Below are 19566 nucleotides of genomic sequence, written 5' to 3'. Positions count from 1 at the left end.
TTTGCGTAACTGATCTACATTGCTTCATAAGTACATGATATTGTTTTTATTATATTGTTGCATCTCATCATTTGGATAAGGCCGATGGTATTTATGGGCCTTTTAGCATGTTTTCGTATTTCTCTGATATTGTATGATTTATGGGCTTGTCAGTATTTCCGCTTACTCTGATTATTCTAATATTGCTTACTTAGCACTTACCTTGTACACACACTTTCACCACCCTCTAAGCTTTCTATAAGCTTATGCATGATAGATGCGTGCAGGTAGCGTTAGGTTGCAGCAGCAGTGTTGAGCTTGGAACGTGCAGCGGACTTCTAGAGCTCTGATTTTTAACATATGTATTTCCCTTTCAGCATTGTATTCAAATGATTATATTAGTGGATATGTGATGATGATGTTGCCTTTATGATTTGGGTATACTTGTGATTATACTTATTACGAGTTAAATGTACATTAAAAAAACCTCCTCGTAGGTTCCCAAGATTGGAAATCTGGTGTATGAACACTAGGAGCCGAGAATGGGGTACTATGGAGGCTGTCGGCATCAGATTCGGCGATCGAGATTCCTGTAAATCCGATTTCCAGGTTTGGGGCATGACAAATCCTATTCCTATAAATACTTTGTCTAAAGTCTTATATATCATGTTCTTGCATTTTCGACATGGACACCTAATCCTATTCCTTGAATCTACCCGATTTCGCACAAATTCAATGAACTCTTGAACCCCTTGTTTATACTCTGGGCCAAACCTGTTCTTAGCTCGCATCCAACTCTTATCCATGTCTACAATGAAAATACTAAAGTCAGTTTACGGAAATAGTTTTAAAATTAGGCTAGGTTATAGGTTATAGGTTATATGTTTAGGATTTGAGAATAGGTTTAGGTTTAGGTTATAAGTTTAGGTTATAGGTTAAGGTTTACGTTATAAGCTTAGGTTAAGGTTGTAAGTATAGGTTATATGTTTAGGTTTAGGTTTAGGTTATAGGTATAGGTTATAAGTGTAGGTTATAAGTTTAGGGAAAGGTTAGGTTTAGGTTATAAATATAGGTTTAGGTTGGATTATATAGGTTAGGGTTTAGGGATTTGAGTTTAGGTTAAGGTTTAGGTCTATGCTATAAGTATAGGTTTAGGTTATAGGTTATAAGTATAGGTTATAGGTTATAGGTTAAGGTTAAGGTCTAGGTTTAGGTTATAGGTATAGGTTTAGGTTATAAATGTAGGTTATAGGTTTAGGGAAATGTTAGGTTTAGGTTATAGGTTTTGGGATTTGAGAATAGGTTTAGGTTGGGTTATAGGTTAAGGTTTAGGGATTTGAGTTTGGGTTAAGGTTTAGGTTTATGCTATAGGTATAGGTTTAGGTTATAGGTTATAAGTATAGGTTGTAGGTTAAGGTTAAGGTCTAGGTTAAGGTTATAAGTATAGGTTAAGTATAGGTTATAAGTTTAGGTTTAGGTTATAGGTTAATGTTTTGGGATTTGAAAATAGGTTTAGGTTAAGGTTATAAGTATGGGTTACAGGTTAAGGTTTATGTTTAGGAAATCGGGTTCGACTTTGGGATCAGGTTTAGGTTTGGGTTTAGGTTTTAGATTATAGGTTATAAGTATAGGTTATAGGTTAAGATTAAGGTCTAGATTTAGGTTATACGTTTAGGTTTTGGGATTTGAGAATACTTTTAGGTTAAGGTTATAAGTCTAGGTTTAGGTTATAGGTTAAGGTTTAGGTTTAGGTTATAGGTATAGGTTTAGGTTATAGGTTATAAGTATAGGTTATAGGTTAAGGTTACGGTCTAGGTTTAGGTTATAGGTTAAGGTTTTAGGATTTGAGAATAGGTTTAGGTTAAGGTTATAAGTCTAGGTTTAGGTTATAGGTTAAGGTTTAGGTTTAGGTTATAAGTTATAAGTATAGGTTATAGGTTAAGGTTAAGGTCTAAGTTTAGGTTATAGGTTAAGGTTTTGGGATTTGAGAATAGGTTTAGGTTAAGGTTATAAGTATGGGTTATAGGTTAAGGTTTAGGTTTAGGAAATCGGGTTCGGGTTTAGGTTTGGGTTTAGGTTATAGGTTTTAGGTTATAGGTTTAGGTTTAGGTTTAGGTTTATGTTATAAGTATAGGTTTTGGAATTTAAGAATAGGTTTAGGTTATAAGTATAGATTTAGGTTAGATTATAGGTTAAGGTTTAGGGATTTGAGTTTAGGTTAAGGTTTAGGTTTATGCTATAGGTATAGGTTTAGGTTATAGGTTATAAGTATAGGTTATAGGTTAAGGTCTAGGTTAAGGTTATAATTATAGGTTATAAGTTTAGGTTTAAGTTATAGGTTAATGTTTTGGGATTTGAGAATAGGTTTAGGTTAAGGTTATAAGTATGGGTTACAGGTTAAGGTTTATGTTTAGGAAATCGGGTTCGGGTTCGGGATCGGGTTTAGGTTTGGGTTTAGGTTATAGGTTATAGGTTATAAGTATAGGTTATAGGTTAAGATTAAGGTCTAGGTTTAGGTTATACGTATAGGTTTTGGGATTTGAGAATAGTTTTAGGTTAAGGTTATAAGTTTAGGTTTAAGTTATAGGTTAAGGTTTAGGTTTAGGTTATAGGTATAGGTTTAGGTTATAGGTTATAAGTATAGGTTATAGGTTAAGGTTACGGTCTAGGTTTAGGTTATAGGTTAAGGTTTTGGGATTTGAGAATAGGTTTAGGTTAAGGTTATAAGTCTAGGTTTAGGCTATAAGTTAAGGTTTAGGTTTAGGTTATAGGTTATAAGTATAGGTTATAGGTTAAGGTTATGGTCTAGGTTTAGGTTATAGGTTAAGGTTTTGGGAATTGAGAATAGGTTTAGGTTAAGGTTATAAATCTAGGTTTAGGTTATAGGTTAAGGTTTAGGTTTAGGTTTAGGTTATATGTTATAAGTATAGGTTATAGCTTAAGGTTAAGTTCTAGGTTTAGGTTATAGGTATAGGTTTAGGTTATAAGTGTAGGTTATAAGTATAGGTTATAGGTTAAGGTTATGGTCTAGGTTTAGGCTATAGGTTAAGGTTTTGGGATTTGAGAATAGGTTTAGGTTAAGGTTATAAGTCTAGGGTTTAGGGTTTAAGGTTAAGGTTATAAGTATAGGTTTAGGTTATAGGTTAAGGTTTAGGTTATAGGTATAGGTATAGGTTATAGGTTATAGGTTTAGGTTAAGGTCTTGGTTAAGGTTATAAGTATAGGTTATAAGTTTAGGTTTAGGTTATAGGTTAATATTTTGGGATTTGAGAATAGGTTTAGGTTGAGGTTATAAGTATGGGTTATAGGTTATAGGTTTAGGTTTAGGAAATCGGGTTCGGGTTCGGGATCGGGTTTAGGTTTAGATTACGGTTATAAGTTTAGGTTAAGGTTATAAGTTTAGGTTAAGGTTATATGTTATAGGTTTAAGGTGTAATTTGGGTTAAGGGTGTGGTCCCTGCAAATATAAATATAAACAAGATATAAACATGACATGTCCAAATGGCCAGGCCCTTCCAATGCTGTCCATAGGAAATAGACAGTTTCATCATGGTCATAACAGCGGTTCTCACCTTCCAAGGAACCCGCTCATCCAGATAGCTCCGAGCACATCTGGGTCTGCTCCATTAATTTCGAGTAAATATAAAGACACGGCCTGTCCAAATGGTCGGGCCCCTCCAATGTTGTCCATAAGAAATGGATAGCTTCATTATGGTCATAATAGCGGTTCCCACCTTCCAGGGAACCCTGCTCATCCGGATAGTTCCGACGCACATCCGGGTCTGCTCCATTAATTTTGAGCAAATACATAAACACAGCCTATCCAAATGGTCAGGCCCTTCCAATGCTATCCATAGGAAATGGACAGCTTCATTATGGTCATAACAGCGGTTCCCACCTTCTAGGGACCCCCGCTCATCCGGATAGCTCCGACGCACATCCGGGTCTGCTCCATTAATTTCGAGCAAATATATAAATACGGCCTGTCTAAATGGCTAGGCCCCTCCAATGTTGTCCATAGGAAATGGACAGCTTCATCATGGTCATAACAATGGTTCTCACCTTCTAGAGACCCCCGCTCATCCGGATAGCTCCGATGCACATCCGAGTCTGCTCCATCAATTCTAAGCTAATACAATTAAATCCTAAATTAGTTACTCATCCAAGGTTGGATAGATTATAATACTTTCATATTCCCATTTAAATGTCTACGCCGAAAATCTGACAGCATCTCCCCATGCCTCTCTAGATAAGTTGATCTTACATTACATTCCGATGCCAAATATCTAAAACAATGTAAAGATATTTGGCATTGGATATAGAACGGAAGAAACATATCTAGAGAGAAACGAGGGGATGGACCGCGGATCAGGCATGAACATTTAAATAGATTATATAAAAGCATACTATCCATCTAACCTTAAACTGTTCAAAATAGGACAATTTGAACGATTTCTATGCCATCAAAAACACACCATATCTATGTATGGCCACATAGAAATCCTTAAACGAGTAACTAATTATCTAACTTACAAATCTATAAATTACAAGTCACAACTATAAACTGAAATATGAATAATTTATGATAAGAAAATTATATATGAATAATTTATCCTAAAAATATTCTGCTACAAGAAATACATTCTTCATATCAGCAATAACCTAATGAAAAATAATGTAAATTCAAATTCAGATGCAAAGCAAATCCATATTAGTCAAATTAAACAATCAATTTCGAACTACGTCACAAGTCAGTATTAGAAAACATATCTCATGTCAAACGCAAATGCTAAGTTAGTTGTTAAGAATTCAATATTTGTACATCCAATGCATGCATGACACTAAATTTTTTATTGAGTAGTATGTGGTTAATTTGTGTTTATATATTATGCCACGTGTACAATTGGATTATATGCGTATGAGTGTCATATTCCAAGTGGACAAGTGGATTGATTTTAGCATTAGAAACAAACACATGTTCTAGTGGGCTGATATTTGCATCATTACCAGACATCCAAGTGGATTGATTTAAGCAACATAAACACATGTCCAAGTAGCGTAGACTGATTTAAGCAGACTGACTTCATTAGTTTGCTAAGCCTTAACAATATTATTTGTTAAGGCTGTTTCAGTACAGATACTGTGTATAGCATTGGTATATTTATCAAGCTAAAGAAATCATAACTAAGACATTGGATGAAGCTAAAGAAATCATCATAGGTAAATTTAATTTATATTTATCAAGCCTAGCTCATTTTAGTTGCGTCTCTCTTATTTTTATACAAGTTAAGGTATAGACAGTCTTCATTACATATATATGTAAGATAGTGGCGTGCATAGTCTGATATATACAACAATTTCATATAACAAGAATGAAATAATTGGCCCAATTTTTACACCACAGTATAGTTGGGTGGTCCATCGATCAATGACCTATAGTATAGTATAGTTGGCATATGTGAGAAGATATCAACTTCAATCCGAGGAAGAAGACAGAACTTCATTTAAAAGGCAATTGGAATAAAAGATCAAGAGAAAAGTAGCCTTAGATTCTTGCAGGTTGTGCAGGCCTCTATTCCTAGATTCTACATAAAAACCCTTTGGCAGCATATTTGAAAATGTTCCAAGTAGTGTGGACAAATCTATACTCCTTAATTGTGACATTTGGAAGTAATGGCTTCTATGACAAATGCAGACTAACATGGCTTCTAATATGAATAGAATCCATAAATTGTGACCCAACAAAATACAGCCACAAAAAAGTAAGAAGTCATGCATTAACTAGTTTAAGCAGAAACCATCACAAATACACAATTAGACAGATAATTGGATAAAATAGAACATTGAAAAAATGAATTGAAAAAGGAAAAGGAAAAAAGGCAGTGGACCGATGTGAACACACCTTTCTATTCTTAGTGTTTCTAGGAAAAAGATAGAGGCAAAATATTTCTCTTTGATTAAAGTCGTCCACAGATGGAGATTACAAAAGCAAGCCACCAAGTATATCACTCAAATGAACCTGTAATCAAGGACCAAGAAAAGGTTAGATATAAAAATTCGTTGTCATATTTAGAATAAGTATTACTTATCGAGTTTTTAATATGGATTTGTGTCGAATAGGTCAACTCGACCAGACTTCAAGTCGAGTCGAGGTTTCAGCCTTCAGAAGTGTTGTTTCTGGTCATAAGTTTTCTTATTCTTTTTTTTTTTCCATGGCACCACGCTAGTTCCCTTCTTACAACTTTTCCTTTGGTTACCAAGTTCTAGACATGAAGGCCTTAATACCCCAAGTAGGATGTCCCCATATATCTAGAAAGGAGAATTTGATGGATAATGGACTTGCAATCAAAGGTGCTACGTTACTCGGGCACAGGTACTCGTATTGTGCATGGTTGTGGTTGTATTCACTTGTTAAGGTACTGAGACAAGACTTACAAACTCAACATTTATATTTAAAATGCTCCTATTGATCTTTAAATACGTGTTGTTCCATTTTTAATTTTTTTTATATATAAAATATACAGGAAGAACTGAGCTATATCCAATGCGGATTGCCATGCCTACGTGGGGGGTACTTCAAGGGATTTGAAGGATCTGGGTACCATAGCAATGTTGTCAAGTGAGTTTTTAGTGTGTATTGCCGTGATTGATTAGGCTGCATCTGTAAATAGAAAACAACATAAAAACATGTATTCCGCTTTTGAACTGACATGTAAGGATGATGACAATGGGAACCCAAGCAACCATTTTTACAGTGTAGAAGTTGAATAAGAAAAGTACATTGATAAGGTCTATAGTTCCAAGAAGGATGTCATGGATTTGGTTGATTAACTAGAGCCTATACTTGTACCAGGGAACTTAAAAATTGACTAATTGTTGTTGAATTTGTGTTGCTAATGACAAGTACATATTTTCATTTTTGAATCTAACAGATGATTAATAACTGCTTTTAAACCTGTTGATGAATTGAGTCATAGTACTGCAACAACACTTGGTTAACAAATGCAATTCGTAAATGTCAAATTCATGGATTTGCATTGGAATTGGATCTGGCAAATCAAAACATCCACCATTTGGCAAGCTCCAAATCCATGGATTTTGGGAGAATTTATTGCAATAGCAAAGCATTTATTGCAAGGACATAGCTTTTATTGATTTTGAGAGTCAGATTTTGTGGGTTTGCCTTTTTTCCTTGGGGGGATTTGGAAAATCGACTAATATGGGAAATCCCCAACAGAAAACAGACATGGGAAATTTTAAATCCATGTATTTCATAAATCCCTCACCCCAAACAGCTGCTTAGCTTATTTGAAGAGCAATGGTCTAGAGTTGCAGTGCATGCGTGGGCATTCAATAGCCATTAAGGGTATATGCTACATGCTGGAATGGTCCTCTTAACTTTGTTCTCTGGTAGTTTCCGATAAGACCCAAATGAAAAATCTGTCAGAAGAAGAAGAAGAAGAAGAAGAACAGAGTTGCGGATGTTGCTAATGTGGCATGAAGGTGGGAATGTTAGCATTCACCACACAATACATACATCCATACATCCATACATATACAACAGAACAGAGCTCCGAGAACCACACAGAGAGAGAGACAGAGAGAGAGAGATAGAGAGACGAACCTTGTCTTCTACTTTCTTCTTTGGCTTCCTCTGCTTGAAGGGCTTGAGATAGAAAGGGAAAGGAGATCAGGACAAAGATCGACAGAGAGAGAGAGAGAGGGGGGGGGGGGGGGGGGGAACAGAGATTGGGTGCGTGAGAGAGGGAATAAGGGAACGGAGAAAGGGAGACATAGGTTTAGCTTTTTTTGGGCGCACGGTGAAATTTTGAGCATGAATTGGGTGGAGATGGATTGGCTACTCACCCGCCACGTGGCTGATGGTCGGTGCTCTATGGGCCCACCATGATGTATGTGTTTCATCCATTTTTACATATCATTTTAGGGATTGTTACAAAAAATGATAGGGATATAAATCTTAAGTGGACCACACCACTGGAAAACAATAATGATTAGATATCCACCATTAAAATCCTCTTAAGGCCCACTATACTGTTTATTTGACATCCAATCTGTTGATTAGGTCATGAAGACCCAGATGAAGGGAAAAAATATATATCAATCCAAAACTTTTATAGTCCCCAAAAAGTTTTTTATGGTCAATGTTCATTCTACACTGTTTCTTGTAATGTGGTCCACTTGAGATTGAGTTATACCTCATTTTTTCTTGTAATGTTCATTCAACACTGTTTCTTGTAATGGTGGGGCGCACAGAGCACCGACCACTAGCCAATGGCTGGTGGCAGGGGATCAAGTCATAAAATGATATGTAACAAATGATATCCATTTTATTACATCTATATACAGTAGTATGGAAAAATTGAGGCAGGTCCACGGCTCCAGTAAGCCACGCCAAAGGAAGCATCAGTGATAATGATGCACACAATTAAGACCTTTGGAAGGGCCACCATGATGGTTTTTTCAACACACCAACCTATTCATAAGGTCATGTAGACCCAGATGAAATGAAAACACCAATATCAACTTGATCGGAAACTTCTACAGGTCCCAGCAAGTTTTTAATGGTGAGCATTCAATCCTCACTTTGTGGTCAACTTAAGCATTAGTTCCAACTCATTATATTGGGCTTGCCTAAATGTGATTCACATATCTAACCCACTCATTATGTGTGTCCCACTTGGACGAGGGGTCAGACCAAGTTTCAGTCGCATCCAAAACTCATGTGGGCCCCATCAAGTGCTTTTATATTTTTTAGGATGTCTTCACATAGTTTTAAATGGTATGGCCCACTTGAGTTTCGTTTACCGATGATTTTTGAGATATCTCATAACCTAAAGGGGGCACATCAAATACACGGTATTGATGTTTGATAAACATCATGATGGGGCCCACAAAACTTACTAACTTCAATTATTCAAAGAAAAAGATGCATAGAGAATGGACATGGATTAGGTGGATCCCTGACTGTGGGACCTACCACACCCCATAGTCAAGGATCCACCGAAGCCCCATTCACATAGAATGAGATTTTGTAAAGATCATCAAGTCAAGTCAGTCCTTGAGAAAATCACCAGCAGCTTCCTTAAGTAAAAAAATTACACATATCAGGCAATTAGGGCATCTATGGCCCACGTGACCAAAAATTCTAATCACTGTATGTGTGCTACATTTAAGACAATTAGCTGTTTATGCTGAAGAGAGTTGGGCCTTGGCCCAACACCTGAGATGAACCATACATGTCTATGGTGGTACCTCAAATTGTGTCCCTCACCAAACTCGGTGATGTGGTGTTTTCAATTCTGATCCCAAACATGAGATGAAAATGTTTGGGAAACCATAATATTTCTAGACATATAATCATTATCCAATAATAATGCTAATTTCCATCAATGCAAATGTAATCATTATATTCCCACTGTTTCATGTGGTATGATCCACTTGAGCTCTGGATTTGCTTCAATTTTGGTCTCAATCCCGTAAATAAGTTGGAAAAATGGATGGACGACATGGATAAATCATATACATTCATCGTGGGCCAACTAAATTTACTCGGTATGATAAAAGATCTGATTTCATTGTCAATAGGTTGGATGGTAAATCGGATTGAGTACTGAGTTACTCGGTACGCTCTTATCGCACCGAGTAAACATAGTGCGGCCCACCTTGAACGTATGTGGTCTATCCATGCCATCCATCCGTTTTTCCATCTAATTTAAGGGGTTAAGCCCAAAATTGGCGCATATACAAAAATGAAGTGGATCATACCACAAGACAATTAGGATAATGATTTCCACTTGTGAAACCTTTCTAGGCTCGACAGTAATGTTTATTTGTCATTCAACTAGTTTATAAGATTATACAAACATATGTATGAGAAACAAAAATTTAAGCTTGATCCAAAACTTACGTGGCCCTAAGAAATTTTCAATGGTATAAGTTCAAGTCCATTGTTTCCTATGGTGTGGTCCATTGTTTCCTATGGTGTGGACACACTACGATGTATTTGTTATATCCACACCGTCCATCCATTTTGAGATATCATTTTAAGTCATGAGCCAAAGAATGAGGTAGATAAAAACTCTATAGTGGACCCCACCACAGAAAACAGCGGGGAGAGTGATTGCCACCGTTGAAACTATCTTAAGGCCCATCGCAATGTTTATTTGAAATCCAACTTGTCCAAAAGTTAAAAAAGACATGAAATAAGGGATTTATTCCAAAAATGAGAGGTATATAAATATTGATGGGCCTGTTTGAATGCCTGTAAGTTCTTTTAAGTTGTAAGTGACTTACCCGTAAGTCACTTACAAGTGAAAGTTACTTACAGGTATGGAGTAATAACTCAATTTATGTTATTTTGTTAAGCCAATCAAGATGAATATTTGAGATATTTATTAAGCTAAACCAATCATCAAGTGGGCTATAAAAGTGGGCCCACAAATTCAAAATATCTATAATACGGAGTAATAACTTAATTTAAACATTAAGAATAAACTTCTTCAGTGAAAAACTCAGCAACACAAACACAGTGGGCCTAAAATCCTGATGGAAAAATGGTTGGGCAGAGTGGATATATAACACATCATCAAGGTGGGCCCACGGTAGGGGTAACACCTACTACTGTGTTACCGTGATGGGTGTCGAACATCTGCCTAATCAGTCAAATGCACCATTCCATGTTGGGCCTGGGGCTTAAAAATCAAGTCAATCCGTGACTTTTTTGGGCCACACCACATATAAAAGTTGAGAGGGGTTACCCTCCATTAAAATATTCATAATCATTTGTTGGGCTCACCAAGATGTGGTTCACAAATCCAGCCCATCCGTTATGTGTGTCCCACTTGGATGAGTAGTCAGACTAAGTTTCATATGCATCAAAATTTCAGTTGGGACCCACCAAGTGATTTTATATGTTTTAGGCATTTCTTCACATGATTTTAGATGGTATGGCTTACCTAAGTTCCGTATATGGCTGATTTTTGGATATCCCATAATTTAAAGGGGGCCCATCAAATGCACGGTGTTGATGGTCGACATGCATCACAGTGGGGCCACACAGCTCAACCACGTAGGAAGTTCCCATGAGCTCGACCGTACAGAACCCTTTCCCAACCCCAACCGACCCCACCCAACCCTAGCCCCCTTTCCCTTTACTCTCTCTACCCGCCGCACGCCCACCCGCCCGCCCGACCCTCTCCCTCTTCTCTCTCTCTCTCTCGCACCCTCTCCTTCCTCTCTCTCTCTCTCTCATGCTCTCTCTCTCTCTCTGTGATGGCGAAAGATCTGAAACCTCCCTCTGCTGAAAGACCCGAAAACCCTCTCTCACTCCCACTCACAAAAAATAAAAAACCCCTTTCCACTGATAGATCTGAAAGTAGAGCTCTCTCTGCTACTTGTTGCAAAAGTCATAGGCATAGCACCAAACAATCTCTTTAAGGAAAGGTTAGTTTATGTAGAAATTCTCAATCAATTTTTTATTGTTTATTTCCAAAATTTGGATGTTTGGATTTAGGAGTTTCTGTTTTTTTTTTTCCACGATTTATTAAAAAAAATAAATTGAAATCGAATGTTGAGATTAGTGTAATTTGTTGTAATTTGGTTGTTTATTTTAGTGGGCATGCTTCGTTCCTCCTACAATAATGGTTACATGTCCATGAAATTGCTTGAATTTGTTAAAAAGAAACAGAATTTTGCAAGTAGTTAGTGACTCATTGCCAATGTGTTTGGAAACCCAATTGATTGAATTGAAATAACTCAATTTGATAGAGTGGAAATGACTTATGTGGGCTTATTCCAACTCATTTCTATATATTTGAAAAGGAAATTGTCATATCGGATAAAATTTGTGTGGAAAAAGAATTTTACAAAAAAGAATTCTAAATAACCTATTTATTTTAGCATTTCTTATTTTTCATGCTAATGTTAATAGGTCAATGATCGAAAAGTGAGAGCCCCATCTCGAAAAAAATTTAAAAATCCATATCTTCAGTTCTGTTTTTCTTTTCTTTTTTTTTTTTAACAAACGGAAATCACCAATTTTTGAGGATAATGGTTGAAATGGAGAGTTCCACTGCTGATTTTGTTTCTGCAAATAACAACAGAAGCCGTGTTCGAGGAAAATAATTTCTTTCTAAAGTAGAAAACGAGATTCCACTAATCTAAACAGGCCTTAAAACATCCTTCACATAATATCTTAATTCTGTAATTTTGGATGGATGGGTTTTTTCTTAAACTTGAACACATAGCATTTTTCAATCCATAATCTCTAAATTCTGCAATTTTTTGCCTTGATGAGCCCAGCAATTTTCAATCCATGTATGTGGAGCTAATGAATCTTTTGCATGGCTTGTTTCATTGGCTAAAGAGAAAAGCGTACACCATACAATCTGTTGGTTAATAGTATCTTCTCGATGCAATCTGTTGTTTATGCTCCTTTGGTACTTGGGTCAGCAATTTGGACAGTTTGGATTGCCATACAACTATGCCATGCATGCAGTTGAAGAAGAGCCACTCCCATTTTTAAATGGTGCAAAAACTAACTTGGGGGTGTAGCCCATGTTTCTAAGTATTTATATTTGTATTCCATATTATCTTTTCTTCATTAAATTATATCTTTGTGGGTGGATTCACTTTTCAAGGAGAGGGCCTTAGATAGGAATGATTGGCAATACATGATTTGTAAAGGTGACTCCAAATAGTTAGGACAAGGACATGATGATGATTGGAGTAACAATGTAAGGCATCTAATTGCAGGTTATTTTAGCTGATTTAAATTTGTTTAAACATCTAGAGGTCTGAGGGTTTTGGAGTTTAACCTCCATAGGATGGTATTGATGGGTCTCCTCATCCCTAAGGACAAATCAATGCATTTCTTGAATGGCCTTGAGAGCAAAAATGGATCTTCAACCTTGTTGAGAGTCATGAGACAACTAGCTTGCCAACAAGAGCAGCATTTTATTTTATTTTTATTTTTTTTATTGTTTCCTTTAATGAACAGGAGTGGCATATCATGATAAAACTGAACCATTAGTGTTGTGTGTTCTATTTTATACTGTTCTCACCTTACATAGGGAACTGTAAGAAAGGTCCCATGACTTTGTATCATCATTTCTAGAAAATGAGTCATATAATATGGTTGAATGGTTAGTTTTTTTAGGAATGATTTCTTTATCATGTTTTAGTCTAAGACTGGTTGCTGGTCAAATGGTTAATTTTTCTAGGGATGTTTTCTGTATCATGTTTTATTTTAGGACTGGTTCCTTGTTTTATTTATTTATTTTTCGAGTCACTAGAATTTAATGTTTTGTCTAGATTAGCGGTTTGTTTTATCCACTTGCTTAGATGCTAACATTATGAACTTCCTTAACACATGATGCTTATATTTAGGGATACACGAGATAAACACATTTTAGTAATAATGGTCTACAGCTTCTCATTTGGTGTTGATAAATTGGCTTATTTGGATAATGTTATAATTGAATCATCAATCTCACAACCATCTCTTTTGTTGGTTTCCTGTCATGCCATATATGCCAGTTTCACCCAATTGGTGTTTGATGTTAGATGGAACTAATATCTAGAACCTGGTCCAGACCCCAACCTGTTTTTTATGGGCTGTGCAATTCCAAAAACGGTCCAACCTGTCTGACTCATGATGTTCCCATGACAATATAAATTAATAAAATAGATATTTGACTAGTTGACTCAACTATTCATATGAGTGGAGAGATTGAGAAGGATGTTGTCCATAGACTTCAAGTGGGTTGGAAGAAATGGAGATGTGCCTTGAGAGTTTTTTATGTGATCATCGTGTAACAGTCAAACTAAAATGGAATTTTTATAGAATGGCTATAAGACCAGCCATGCTGTATGGGATAAAATGTTGTGCAATTAAGGAAGAATGTGTTCATAGGATGAGTGTAGCTGGCACGAGGATGTTGAGATGAATGAGTGGGAAGACAAGGAAGGATAGAAATAGAAATGAATGCATTCAAGGGAATTTAGGAGTAGTACCAATAGGTAATAAAATGAGGGAAAGTAGACAAATTGTTTGGTCACATGTAATGGAGAGACCAAGAACTGCAATGGTTAGATGGAGTGAGTTGGTATAAGTCGAAGTTTAAGAAACACAGAGAAACAAATATGGTGATATGTACATGAGGCTGTTGAAGTTTAAGAAACAAAAGTCTTCTAATTTTTTTGAATGATTCTAAAGGTATTTAAATTCAGTTTGTCATATAAATACCTCGAATCATAATCATAATCATAATCATAAAAGTTTTTTTAATTTTAGTTGGTTGTCCAAATGATTCTTGAACTTTTATTGAAAATGATACTCTTGTCATTCAATATTCAAAACCTTTGCCCATACTCCAGATTTTTTTATTCAATAGCTCAGTTAGGTCAATGGTAAGCGCACCAACTTCATCAAAGAATCACAGATTGGAAGGGACTCAATCAGATAGTTTCTTTACTTTTCCTTTTTCATCATAAATTGATACTAAGTTTAAACTAGCCATTACATTCTCTGGCACATATATTTTTAATTGTGGAAAACAGTCTTAGAATCTCCATCATGATATATATATGTAGTTTCTCTTTCACTTGTGAATTTATTTCTCTACCTAGTTTTAAAACTAATGAGTTCTTCGTACTAATTTCATGTAGCATCTCTTGGTATCATCAGATTTTGCCTCCATGCAGTAACATATATTGCATCAAAGTTTCTACTGAAATGGTTGTTTCAGTATGTAATGAGTACAGACAATGGTCAGCCACTATCTCTTTGAGACTGATATCAAGTTGTTTACATGCATGGATTCAAGACAAACTCCAAATCATCATTGGACTTCTTGAGGTACATACTGGTTCATGCATATATACAAATGCCTACCCAGACCCGGATGTGCGTCGAAGCTATCCGGATGAGCAGGGGTACTTGGACTGTGGGAACCTCTATTATGACCATGATGAAGCTGTCCATTTCCTATTGACAACATTGGAGGGGCCTGGCCATTTGGACAGGTCGTGTTTATGTATTTGCTCAAAATTAATGGAGCAGACCCGGATGTGCATCGGAGTTATCCGGATGAGCGGGGATCTCTAGAAGGTGGGAACCGCTATTATGACCATGATGAATCTGTCTATTTCCTATGGACAACATTGGAGGGGCTTGGCCATTTGGACAGGCCGTGTTTATGTATTTGCTCAAAATTAATGGAGCAGACCCGGATGTGCATCGGAGTTATCCGGATGAGCAGGGGTCCTTGGAAGGTGGGAACCGCTATTATGACCATGATGAAGCTATCCATTTCCTATGGACAACATTGGAGGGGCCTGAACATTTGGACAGGCCGTGTTTTTGTATTTGCTCGAAATTAATGGAGCAGACCCGAATGTGCGTCGGAGCTATCCGGATGAGCGAGTTCCCTGGAAGGTGGGAACCGTTGTTATGACCATGATGAAGCTGTCCATTTCCTATGGACAACATTTGAAGGGCCTGGCTATTTAGATAGACCGTGTTTATATCTTGTTTATATCTGTATTTGCAGGGACCACACCCTAAACCTAAATTACACCCTAAACCTATAACATATAACATAAACCTATACTTATAACCTTAACCTAAACTTATAACCTTAACCTAAACCTATTCTTAAATTCCAAAACCTATACTTATAGCCGAAACCAAAACCTTAACAAAAACCTAAACCTAAACCAAAACCTATAACCTAAACCTTAACCTATAACCTATAACCTGTAACCTAAACTTATAACCTATAACCTAACCTTAACCCAAACCTAAAACCTAAACCTAAACCTATAACCTCAACCTATAAACTAAAACCTAAACCAAAACCTAAAACCTAAAACCTAAATGTATTCTCAAATCCCTAAACGTAAACCTACAACTAATCCTAATCTCAACTCCCTAACCTAAACCTATAAACTAAAACCTAAACCAAAACCTAAAACCTAAATGTATTCTTAAATCCCTAAACGTAAACCTACACCTAATCCTAATCTTAACTCCCTAACCTAAACCTAAACCTAAACTTGAAAACCCAAACCTAAACCCGATCCCGAACCCGAACCCGATTTCCTAAACCTAAACCTTAACCTATTCTCAATTCCTTAAAGCTATAACCTATAACATAAACCTAAACTTAACCTAAACCTATAACCTAAACCTATAACCTTAACCTATACCTAAAACCTAAACCTAAACCTAAACCAAAACCTATAACCTTAACCTAAACCAAAACCTATAACCTAAACCTCAACCTATAACCTATAACCTATAACCTAAACTTATAACCTTAACCTAAACCTATAACCTAAACCTATAAACTAAAACCTAAACCTAAACCTAAACCTAAAACGTAAATGTATTCTCAAATCCCTAAACCTAAACATACACCTAATCCTAATCTCAACTCCCTAACCTAAACCTAAACCTAAACTTGAAAACCCAAACCTAAACCCGATCCCGACCCGAACCCGATTTCCTAAAACTAAACCTTAATCTATTCTCAATTCCCCAAAGCTATAACCTATAACCTTAACCAAAACCTATAACATAAACCTTAACTTATAACCTATAACCTATAACCTAAACTTATAACCTATAACCTAATCTTAACCTAAACCTAAAACCTAAACCTAAACCTATAACCTAAAGCTATAAACTAAAACCTAAACCTAAACCTAAAACCTAAATGTATTCTCAAATCCCTAAACCTAAACCTACACCTAATCTTAATCTCAACTCCTTAGCCTAAACCTAAACCTGAACCTAAACCCGAACCTATTTCCTAAACCTAAACCCAAACCTATTCTCAATTCCCTAAACCTTAACCTATAACCTAACTTAAACCTAAACCTATAAACTACACTTATAACCTAAACCTAAACGTAAAAACTAAACCTAAACCTATAACCTAAATGTATTCTCAAATCCCTACACCTAATCTTAATCTCAACTCCTTAACCTAAACCTAAACCTAATCTTGAAAACCGAAACCCAAACCCAATACCGAACCCGAACCTGAACCCGATTTCCTAAACCTAAACCTTAACCTATTCTCAATTCCCTAAAGCTATAACCTATAACCTATAACCTCTAACCTAAACCTAAACCTAAACCTAAAACCTAATCCTAAACCTAAAACCTAAATGTATTCTCAAATCCCTAAACCTAAACCTTAACCTATTCTCAATACCCTAAACCTTAACCTATAACCTAACTTAAACCTAAACCTATAACCTACACTTATAACCTCAAATCCCTGAACCTAAACCTTAACCTATTCTCAATTCCTTAAACCTTAACCTATAACCTAATTTAAACCTAAACCTATAACCTACACTTATAACCTAAAACCTAAATGTATTCTCAAATCCCTAAACCTAAACCTACATCTAATCCTAATCTCAACTCCTTAACCTAAACCTAAACTTGAAAACCCAAACCTAAACCCGATCCCGAACCTGAACCAAATTTCCTTAACCTATTCTCAATTCCCTAAAGCTATAACTTATAACCTAAACCTATAAACTAAAACCTAAACCTAAACCTAAACCTAAAACCTAAATGTATTCTCAAATCCCTAAACCTAAACCTACACCTACACCTAATCCTAATCTCAACTCCCTAACCTACACCTAAACTTAAATTTAAAAATCCAAACCTAAAGCCGATCCGAACCCGAACCCGATTTCCTAAACCTAAACTTAAACATTAACCTATTCTCTATTCCCTAAAGCTATAACCTATAACGTATAACCTAAACCTAACCTAAACCTAACCTAAACCTATAACATTAACCTAAACCTAAAACCTAAACCTAAACCTAAACCGAAACCTAAAACCTAAATGTATTCTCAAATCCCCAAACCTAAATCTAAACCTACACCTAATCCTAATCTCAACTCCCTAACCTAAACCTAAACCTAAACTTGAAAACCCAAACCTAAACTTGATCCCGAACCCGAACCCGATTTCCTAAACCTAAACCTTAACCTATTCTCAATTCCCTAAAGCTATAACTTATAACCTAAACCTATATCCTAAACCTAAACCTTAACCTAAACCTAAACCTATAACCTTAACCTAAACCAAAACCTATGACCTAAACTTTAACCTATAACCTATAACTTAAACTTATATCCTATAACCTAACCTTAACCTTAACCTAAACCTAAACCCTAAACCTTAACCTATAACCTAAAACCTAAACCTAAACCTAAAACCTAAATGTATTCTCAAATCCCTAAACCTAAACCTATACCTAATCCTAATCTCAACTCTCTAATCTAAACCTAAACCTAAACTTGAAAACCCAAACCTAAACCTCCGAACCCGAACCCGATTTCCTAAACCTAAACATTAACCTATTCTCAATTCCCTAAAGCTATAACCTAAAACCTAAACCTAAACCTAAAACCTAAATATATTCTCAAATCCCTAAACCTAAACCTACACCTAATCCTAATCTCAAGTCCTTAACCTAAACCTAAACCTAAACTTGAAAACCCAAACCTAAACCCGATCCCGAACTCGAACCCGAACCCTATTTCCTAAACCTAAACCTTAACCTATTCTGAATTCCCTAAAGCTATAACTTATAACTTAAACCTATAACCTAAACATAAACCTAAAGCTATAACCTTAACCTAAACCAAAACCTATGAGCTAAACCTTAACCTATAACCTATAACCTAAACTTATATCCTATAACCTAACCTTAACCTTAACCTAAACCTAAAACCTAAACCTTAACCTATAACCTAAAACCTAAACCTAAACCTAAAACCTAAATGTATTCTCAAATCCCTAAACCTAAACCTATACCTAATCTTAATCTCAACTCCCTAACCTAAACCTAAACCTAAACTTGAAAACCCAAACCTAAACCCGATCCCGAACCCGATTTCCTAAACCTAAACCTTAACCTATTCTCAATTCCCTAACCCTATGAATAATTTTTTGTATTTTATTTATGATGTTAAACTTATATGTATTTATGCGTGGATGAATGTCATGTGGATAAGATTGTTTGTGTTTGGATGGATGTAGTTTATGTTTGGATGAATGTAGTTTATGTTTGGATGGATTTACGTAGTTTGGATTTAGATGGATGTGAATATGATGAAATATACTATATAACAGGTGTATATCAGGAAGAATATGATGAACTATATTGTAAGAGGTGTATATCAGGAATTTTGAGCTATTACCTACAAAATATTTCGTAGGTAAAGGTTTAATCCATGTTTTTTACCTACGAAATATTTCGTAGGTAAAATTCTCAGAAACGTTTTTACCTACGACAATTTTCGTAGGCAAAAGTGTCAATGTTTGAAATTTAAGTTAAATATTATATTTTTACCTACGAACCATTTCGCAGGTAAAAGTCTGATACACGTTTTTTACCTACGAAAAATTGCGTAGGTAAAGGTCTCAACTACGTTCAACATTTAAGTTTGAGATATATTTTTACTTACGAACTATTGCATATAAAAGTCCCCTACACGTTTTTTCGCTACGAAATCTTTCGTAGGTAA

General features: G+C 35.8%; 2 long non-coding RNA genes across 2 annotated transcripts in view; one reads left to right on the top strand and one right to left on the bottom strand.

The window, feature by feature from the left end:
* LOC131219191 (uncharacterized) overlaps nucleotides 1-19566 on the bottom strand; it is a 96590-nt gene that overhangs the window by 18051 nt on the left and 58973 nt on the right. The gene's annotated exons all lie outside the window — the stretch shown is intronic.
* LOC131219192 (uncharacterized) lies at nucleotides 1386-3075 on the top strand. The gene is made up of 5 exons (XR_009158041.1): nucleotides 1386-1420; nucleotides 1814-1998; nucleotides 2197-2272; nucleotides 2655-2922; nucleotides 3011-3075. It is a non-coding gene; the product is annotated as an uncharacterized LOC131219192 (long non-coding RNA).

This window comes from Magnolia sinica, chromosome 11, assembly GCF_029962835.1.
Source record: "Magnolia sinica isolate HGM2019 chromosome 11, MsV1, whole genome shotgun sequence".
Lineage (NCBI taxonomy): Eukaryota > Viridiplantae > Streptophyta > Magnoliopsida > Magnoliales > Magnoliaceae > Magnolia > Magnolia sinica.
This window is presented reverse-complemented; position numbering and strand designations above follow the sequence as displayed.